Source organism: Triticum dicoccoides, chromosome 5A (genome assembly GCF_002162155.2).
Source record: "Triticum dicoccoides isolate Atlit2015 ecotype Zavitan chromosome 5A, WEW_v2.0, whole genome shotgun sequence".
NCBI lineage: Eukaryota > Viridiplantae > Streptophyta > Magnoliopsida > Poales > Poaceae > Triticum > Triticum dicoccoides.
Window position 1 is genome coordinate 512,410,711 of NC_041388.1, and position 8,247 is coordinate 512,418,957.

The window sequence follows — 8,247 nt, forward strand, 5'->3', positions numbered from 1 at the left end:
GGGGCGAGGCGAGGCGTCGGAGTGCCTCGGCGGCGGAGGCGAGGGGGCGACGGACGGCGGGGCGACGGGCGGCGAGGGGCGGCGCCGGCGGGCGCAGGCGGCGGAGGAGCGAGGCGAGCGCGGGCGGCACACGGGCCTGGGCGAGCCCGACCCAGGCCTGGAGGGCCGCGGCGGCGAGGGCGACGCGGGAGGCCACGTGGCGGCGCGCCATTGGCTACGGACGGTAGCGAAGATGCGTCCGGCGCGGACGGACATGTCCGGCACGGCGCGGAGGGGAATTTTTAGGGTTTGGACTGCGATTTGGACGGGGAGGGCATATTTATAGGTAGAGGGAGCTAGGAGAGTCCAAATGAGGAGCGGTTTTCGCCCACACGATCGTGATCGAACGACCGAGAGCATGGAGTGGGTTTGGATGGGTTATTGGGCCACTTTGGAGGGGTGTTGGGCTGCACACAAAAGAGGCTTTTACGGTTACCCAGTTAACCGTTGGAGTATCAAACGGACTCCAAATGGCACGAAACTTGACAGGCGGTCTACCAGTGCTATACCAAGGCCGCTTGACAAACCTCGGTCCATTCCGAGAATTTTTAACACCCTCTCACAATGAGAGACAAAAGGGGGACGCCAGGGGAACATAGGAGTGTCGGATTGCAAAACAGACAACGGGGAAAATGCTCGGATGCATGAGACGAACATGTATGCAAAATGAGATGCACATGATGACATGATATGAAATGCATATGATGACATGGAAAATTGCAACATGCAAGCAAATGACATGGGAATGACGGTGAATAACTAACAGACACCTGGCGCATCGAATCCGGGGCGTTACAACACTCCTCCACTAACAAGAGATCTCGTCCCGAGATCTTAGGACCGAGACGGAAGGGAAAAGGGATGAGGTGAAACAAGAACTCAAGAGAAGAAGCAAAGAATCGAGAGCACTCGAGAAGAAGAGAGGAACGACAAGAATGACGAGAATCGAAAGCTCGCGGAATCCGATAGACTATGAAACCACTCCGGTTAGAACGAGATATGAAACGAATAAGACCGAAAGGATTTAGGCAGCACTCCGGCTGAAACATGGAGGAATAGAATACGAGCTTGAGAGGATGGAATGATACTTGACGAGAGGAACAACACAATGCCTCCAGAATAATTGAAATAGTGGAAAGAAAAGAATGGAGAAGACAAATGACAACTTGTGCCACGAAGGAAATTGAAAGCATCTTTGCGAGAAAAGATTGAACGAAGTTGTTCAGAAAATCAACAACAAAAAGAATAAGCTTGTTGTGGTCTTATAGGTAACATCTCAAGATCATCAGGTGATAACCGTCCGTAAACGGAAATGATTGGATAGCTTAGAAGAACGAGGAAATGCAAAACTCCACTTCAAAAGAATATGGAGAATTAATTACACTTCGAGACGCGAGAAGAAAAGATACTTGAACTCCACCAACAAGATCTTGATGAACTCTTGAAGAATGAATTAAATCATGAAGAACCACCATGAAGAACGCCGGTGACAAAAAAAGGTGATGAGATAGAATGAAGGATGAAAGAATAAGATGAGCCTTGCGATGATTTAGATGGAGGTTCCGACAAAATGGCCGAGGAAATTTGAACTCCGGAAAAGAAAAGATGAAAACACTTGGAACTAGAATTTATTCATCACGAACAAACTCTGAAGGAAGGGATTACTCACTTTGAGGAAATACGGACATGATATGAAATGCATATGATGACATGGCAAAGTGCAACATGCAAGCAAATGACATGGCAATGACGGTGAATAACTGGCGGACACCTGGCGCATCGAATCCGGGGCGTTACACTCATCCAGGCTTGCATCTGTCCATTTGTTTTTTGCCTTCATCTTTAGAAGTTCTAGTGTGAAACTCAAGCGGGTCACCTCTGGATTGCAACCATCATACAAAGGAGTCTCGAGTCTACCTCCAGTTGCGCCAGTTTGGCCTCCTCTCTAGAAGCAGCTCTGTCGCTAGTCGTCTTCTTGCGAAGCAGGTCTCGAACATGCGGGTCCCGCATGACTAAACTTAGTAGCGACGAAGACGGCGGCGTGTCCACGTCTTCTCCGCCTTGAACTGCCTCTTCGCCATCGACATTTTTGAGGCCGTCTTCCTCTTCGGGCACATAATCGGTCATCTCTTCGTCCGGTGGCCCCATGTCGTTATTTCCTGCCCCGTCAACGTCCTCATCATCATCATCATCTTAACTTATCCACTGAGTATGGCCATGCATGAAACCATGCATGAGTAGGTGCGCCTTGAATGTACCACCCTCAAAGAGGTCGAGCCTGTCTATTTCTTTGCATTTTTGACACTGGCATAAAACATCCTTCAGTCTTTTTTCATACATGTCATCCACTGCGGATTACCAGTATCTTTCCACCATCCTTCCATTGACCTTCATGATCACCTGCGCGCGGGGCAAATATTATAACCATGTATATATGCATGCATGGATCAAATTCATATAAAAATTTGGCATGACCTTGCCTAAACATAGGGCATATTGTGTTTGCCCGAAATTCGCCGAAACGAAATAGAATCGACATTTCGGCAAAACATAGGCAACTCATGTCACTCACATGCCACACACAATTCGGTATATTCATATCGCACATACTTTCGGTCCTAATCGCAAACACACATATTTCCATTCTTGCACAACTATTTTTTTGCTCACCTATTTGTCAAGAGGGATATCGAGCACCTTCTTATAATTAGCTAGTAGCTCTAGATAGTGAGGTACCTACATAAATATAGCTCCAACTAGCTAGGGAGAGAGAGAGCTATGATAGGGAGGAGGGAGGGCATTAATGGAGGGGTTGGTGGAGGGGCAAAGAAGAGAAGGGGAGAAGGGGCAAAAGAAAGGAAGAGGAAGGAGGGATGGTATTAATGGAGGGGTGGTGGAGGGGCAAAGAAGAGAATGGGAGGAGGGGCAAAAGAAAGGAACAGGAAGGAGGGAGGGCATTAATGGAGGGGGGTAGGGCAAAGAAGAGGGGAAGCATTGAAGAACAAGCAAGTGCAAGAGGGGGGAGAAAGAAAGGGGGAGGAAGAAGAGGGGGAAAAGGTGGCAGACATTATGGCTGGCGACCATAGTAGTAGCGCGGGCCACCAAAGCGCGCTACTGCTATGTGTGCCAGCCAAATATCTACTGGTAAGTAAAACTAGCTATAGCGCTTGTCCAAACCCACGCTCTTAGTAAAAGCTTACACATAGAAGAAGTAGCAGTAGCGCATCTAGGTGGACAGGCGCTACAACTATTTTCTTAAAAGTAGCGCTTGTTACAGTACCAACGTTGCTACTATTTTTTGGCCGAGGGGTGTGGTGATGCTAACTTACCAGTAGCGTGCCCACAGGAAACCCACACTACTGCTAAGCTCTACTAGTAGCACGCTTTATAATAGACGTTACTGGTACTTATTAGTAGCGTGGGGTCCAAAACACGCGCTACTGGTAAACTTCTATGTATAAGCCTTTTCCTAGTAGTGTCCGCCCCGCCGCTTGCGTGCGCCGCCTCTCGCGGCCGTCCCGCGCGCCGGCGCCTGCAAGCTCCACCGCCACCCCGCGTCCCCGCCGGCGCCGCCGCCATCCAGGAGCTCGCCGCCCCTCGCCTCCTAGCGCCGTTGTCGGACCTCCTCCGGCTAGATCCGGGCAGGTCCCGCCCGAATCCGCCTCGCTCCATGCCGTCGGCCTCCTCCGCGGCCTCTCCGGCCCCGCGGTCGCCGGAACCACCGTCAGCCGGCCTTGTCCTCCCGCCGGGACGGCCTCGTCCGGCCCCGACCTGAGCTCCTTCATCCACGAACCAAACGGCGTCGGCTCCGTCCTACACTGTCTCGTCCCCGGAACCTCTCTGTCCCGTTTCTGCGAGGTGATTTTGGCCAAGTCCCCAGGAAATCATATTATGTGTGCATGTTTGACTTGTGATAACTTCGTGCTCGTTGCTCCGTTTTGCATGCATGATATGTCAAAATGTTCATTCTCCTTATGATCTACATGATCGAGTAGTGTGTATGCATCTTAATGATCAAATAGATGCCTTAATATGCGTTGCAAAACTGCTAAGTGATATAAACTACTGAAATATGCTGCTTGTTAACATCATATATACATATTGTGAGTTGTGTAACTTTGTCTCTGTTGATCCTATGCTGATGATCTTGATATGCACATGTTCTGCTCTTCATGCTCTACATGTTTGTGTGCTTTGCATTAATGTTAGATTACATATTGGCATGGTAATCTCTTTTGCAAAAATGCATGTTGTTGTTAACTGCTGAAAACTAATGTAACTTGCCTATTTGTCTTTTTTATATCTTTTTGTGTGATTTTCTTTTGAGTATCATGTCTACATGTTTTAGGAGCATACTTATGCCATCTATGCAGTCGTGCAATCCATGTATTTTAATATGCCATGTAGTAAGTGCATCAAGCTTGTGAAGTGGGCTACTTGCTGTTAATGTGCTGCCAAGTCTGTTTCTGTCATAACATGTTGCCATGTTTGCTTGATGCTACCAATTAATCCATGCATTATCTGGAGATGCTTAGTTGACATGTTTTGATGTACATGTTATTCTCTATCATTCGATGCCTTTTGATGCCCTATATATGTCATGTAGCATATGTTTTCGTTGCCATGAATGTGCCTATATGTTGTTCCAGATTTCTGTTAACTTCATTGTGCTATGTTGTGAGCTTGATATTTATTAATCCATGCCTCTTTAGGAGATTCTCCAATTAAATGATTTGAAGTATGCTATGAGTTCTCTGTCCACATGCTATGTTTGATAATTTTGGATATCATATGCCTCTGTTCCATACTTGCAAACATGCTATCATAATATTGCTGTTTTACACTTGCTGGAACTGTTTCAACATTCAATCTTGTCTTGTTGGTTACCACTAATCCATGAGCCATATGTATATTAAGCTTTGATGTTATTTGCTATTTGTTATGTGTACTTAGATGACATGCCCTTGTTTGCTATGTATAGTTGTTGTAGCATCTTTGTTTCATGCCTCCAACATGCCATCTTATTAACTCTGCTCATGTATATGCTCCTGTGTTATAAAGTTGCATTTTGCATTGATCATATTGGTTTAATCTTGATGCCTATGGACCTGAACCTTAATCTTATTTGAATTATCTTACTTGTACAAGAAGTTCATGTCAAGTTTGTGCTCATATGATTCTTGTAGCATGTTGTTTTGATGATTGCAAAGTGCCTAGTTGTTGTTTTGGGCAGACTGTTGTTATATCTTGTTTGGAGTGCATGTGTTGCACCGTTGCTCCGTTTTGAACATGCTCTATATGAAATTTGCTTAGAATTGCATGTAGTTTCATCAGGTCATGTTGAATCCTTGTTTTGAGTGTGTTTTCTTGAAGTTTGGATGCATTTTTGCATCAATGCTATGTTTAACTTGTTTTGCTCATATCTTCTAAGCCGTAGCTCAGAATTAAATGAACTTTATATGTAACTTGACTAGAATTTTGTGTAGATCATCATGGTGCACTTTAACTTGCTGTTTAACAACTTCAACTTAATGTTTGTTCAGATCTGGACCAATTTCGAAATTTGCATATGGGGACTTGCCGGAATTGTTATATGTTGTTTCCAGCCTCATTTAAACTTGCTTTGATGTGATGTTCTTGTATGCATCATCTCTTCCCATGAGTAGCATCATATATTCTTGTCATGCATCATACTTTGTTCCATGTCATATTTATGTGTTGTGTGTTTACCATGGTGTTTGCTTCTTTCCTGTTGTGCTTCTCGATAGTTCCTGTTTCGTTGCGATCGTGAGAATTCGTTCGACTATGCTTGGTTCTTCTACGCCCGATCGTCTTCTTCATGGACTCGTTCTTCTTCCTAGTGGGATTTCAGGCAAGATGACCGTTACCCTGGAACTCACTACTACCATTGTTATGCTAGTTGCTTCGTTCTATCGCTATGCTGCGCTACCTATCACTTGTTTATCAAACCCCCCAAATTGCCATGTCAGCCTTTAACCTTTTCACCCTTCCTAGCAAACCGTTGTTTGGCTATGTTACGGCTTTTGCTTAGCCCCTCTTATAGTGTTGTTAGTTGCAGGTGAAGTTGAAGATTGCTCTATGTTGGACATGATTATGTTGGGATATCACAATATCTCTTATTTAATTAATGCATCTATATACTTGGTAAAGGGTGGAAGGCTCGGCCTTATGCCCATGGTTTTAAATAGCGGATAGCGGGCTGGTAGCGGATTGGGGTCCGCGTAGTGGAATGCGAATAGCAGATGGGAATTTGTTAATATCCGGTTGTAGAGAACTTGACACCAGATTCGAACTAAAATACCCAACCATGTGTGTAACCGTGATGGTCTCTTTTCGAGTGGGTCGAGAAGAGAACATAGTGGGGTTATGTTTAAATGTACGTAGTTCAGGATCACTTAGTGATCATTACTAGTTTGCGACCATTTGCGTAGCTTCTCATCTTATTCTTGTACTCGTAATTTAGCCACCATATCATGCTTAGTCGCTTGCTGCAGCCTCACCACTTATCCATTCCTTTCTCATTAAGCTTTGCTGGTCTTGATACCCATGGTAATGGGACTGCCAAGTCCTCGTGGCTCAAGGATTACTACAACAACAGTTGCAGGTACAGGTAATGCGATGATCATGACGTGAGGGTGATGTTTGTTTGTCTTGGAGTTCTTCTTCTGCTTCTTTTTCGTTCAGGGGATAAGTTCCTGGTCGGCAGACTGGGCTAGCAGGATGGATGTCATTTGAGTTTCTGTTTGTGTTTCCGTAGTCGGATAATGCTGTTGTGTATGAGATTATTGTATTCATGCGGCATTGTATGCCTTTTTGTATGTACCCCCAACTATTATGTAATGGTACGATGTAATGATATTCATCTTGCAAAAGCGTCTCCAATATGTGCTTCTATCCATGGTGGGACTTTCGAGTTCCTTTAAGATAGGGTCGCATATTGGGCGTGACAAGTTGGTATCAGAGCCTCGACCGACCATAGGAGCCACCCTCGATAGATCGTAGTTGGGCGTTGTCGAGTCTAGGTGAAAACTATTTTTGGAGTCTAGTTATATCGGAGAGTAGGAATTATTTTACTCCTCAGCCCCTTCGTCGCTCTGGTGAGGAATCTTGACGTAGGTGTTTTGACTTACTCCTCTCCCCTTCAAAAATTTTTAGGTTCATGCAGGCGATCGTTATGTTCTCAATCCCCTTTTCATCCAGCGCACTTCTCTTCGAGTCATTCGACCCTCGTTGTCTTTTGCGAGATCAATCCTCAGTTCTTTCTCAATGTCCTTGTTTCCCGATCCTTAGTTGTTATTTTTTCCGCTCGTCCACCACTTTTTCTTCTCGGAGCCAGAGTCCATAATCGAGTATCCATCCTACTTGTGCAAAGCCTTTGCATTATTTCCTCAATTATTTGAACAGGTGTTTTCTCTTCAAGTTATTCGTCGGTTCTCCCTTCCAAGTTGCCTTTGTTTTTCCCGCCCTCCCACCCCTTTTCTTCTCGGAATCTGACTCTCTAGCCGAGCATCAATTTCGCTCGTGCGGGGCCTATTTAGTCTTTCCTCAATCATTCAACCGGTGAATTCTCGTCAAGTTCATCATTGATTCATTTTGTTTTCTTTTTCGATGGACTCAATTCAAATATTCGGTGTTGATCATATTCTTTCCCTGGTCTCAAATGTTTCCTCTTGCTTGCTCGCCTCTCGCCAGTTTATCCTTCCGGAGTGCTCAAGACATCTCAGGAGATTCGCGTTTGCATTCAATTATTTTGAGGTTGTCGCCTCATTCAAGTCCCTCAATTGTTAGGGTGCATTCGCTCTTCTATCATTCATTCTCAACGGTGTTTTCTTTTTAGTGGGCCCTAACCCACAGGTCTTTTCCCAAGATCTTACCTGACTCTTCTAATTATTCCGGAGTTATTCCCAAATTCTTTTCAAAGGGTGACGTAAGAATGGATTCCATCAGCCACATGCCTTCTCCAATATCTCTTTCAAATTCCTTTCAACTTTGGTTCAACATTTTCCTATTTTCATTCTTCTAGAGTCATTGCGTTGTTCGACTCGTCAAGTGTCATTCCATCTTGTGAAGTTCATGTTCTATTCCTTCCATTTTAAGCCGGAGTGCTACCCAAATTCTTTCGTGTCTCTTCCTTCTCTATCTTGTTCTAACCGGAGTGGTTTCAGAGTCTATCTTATTCCTTGAGTT